Below are 1248 nucleotides of genomic sequence, written 5' to 3' on the forward strand. Positions count from 1 at the left end.
TGTGTGTGTGTGTACTTGTTTCACAACTAATATCTAATAGAAAGTTAATTAGAGTAATTAGGCCGTCTGGCGATTCAAAGGGGATAGTGCAGTCGTAGGAAAAAGGGGCAGGGGGGGTTGGGGTGGAGGGGGATAGGAGAGCATGCACGAAAGAAGCCATTCTAAGTGGCACAGCACTACGTCACAGTGGTCACTTTTAGATTCCACTGCAATGTCCACAAGCGACAGAAGCACACAATTTCAAGGGCGGAGCTTTGATCAGAGACTAGGCTTTGAGACGGAGAGACATTTATATAATACGCCTTTGTTTAATCCTGTATCAGTTCCATTTTTGTCGCATTTCAGATGAAATCACCTTTCACGTGAGATCACGCACTCATTTTACAACACACACACGCATTCAAAAATAAAAACAATGCTTCGAATGATCTAGGCGTCTGTCGGTGCTTAGGTTATATTATTCAAGCACCAATTCTTGTTAGGTGCACAATTTTTGAACGCACCTTCTTTGTTGCATTGCTTTTAAGCTGATGGTGTTTTTCTGCTACTATGCTGATGTAACGTTTCTTTGAGGTTTGTCTGTGTGCCCCTGTTTAGGGTGAGTATCTAAGGCATTTCGCAGTTGTTTCGCTGCCATAGTGTATTAGATTAGATCCATATATGTCTATGATTAGATCTTTAAAGTTGTCGTTCTTACTTCTCTACAGGGAGTTAATGATTGGCTTGTAGGTTAACTCTGCACTAGTCTAGAGTCAGCAGTGGGCCAGTGTTGTACGGTTGTTGTGTTGAGGCCAAATACTTACTAATGTGTTTTGTTGGTATTATGGGACAGCAAGGTGCAGAATGACTATTTGAATAACATAACATCTGTATTTTAATGTTAAATTCAATGATATATTACTTTATCAGCTTTTCAATTGTAAATTAATCTAATTAAACATTATATTGTTAACATCTAGTTAATTATTTATTGTAAGCACGAAGGTGCATGTTGAATGTCAGGGGCCCGGGCAAACGAGCTAATGCTTAAAACACAACCCTGACAGAGTCTTCAGTCAGTCACGTGATATTTGATAGTTTTCCATGATTTAGATTTTCCGTCAGAATTGAAGATATTTACATCCGAGCCCAAACCTCCCGCACGACGGTGGGGAATGACGGAGGCAGGGTTTGAACCCTTGACCATCGAGATGACATCCCAGAGCGCTTGCCACACGAGCTCTATATCTCCATCTCTGTAATCGCCGG

Source organism: Biomphalaria glabrata, chromosome 10, assembly GCF_947242115.1.
Source record: "Biomphalaria glabrata chromosome 10, xgBioGlab47.1, whole genome shotgun sequence".
NCBI lineage: Eukaryota > Metazoa > Mollusca > Gastropoda > Planorbidae > Biomphalaria > Biomphalaria glabrata.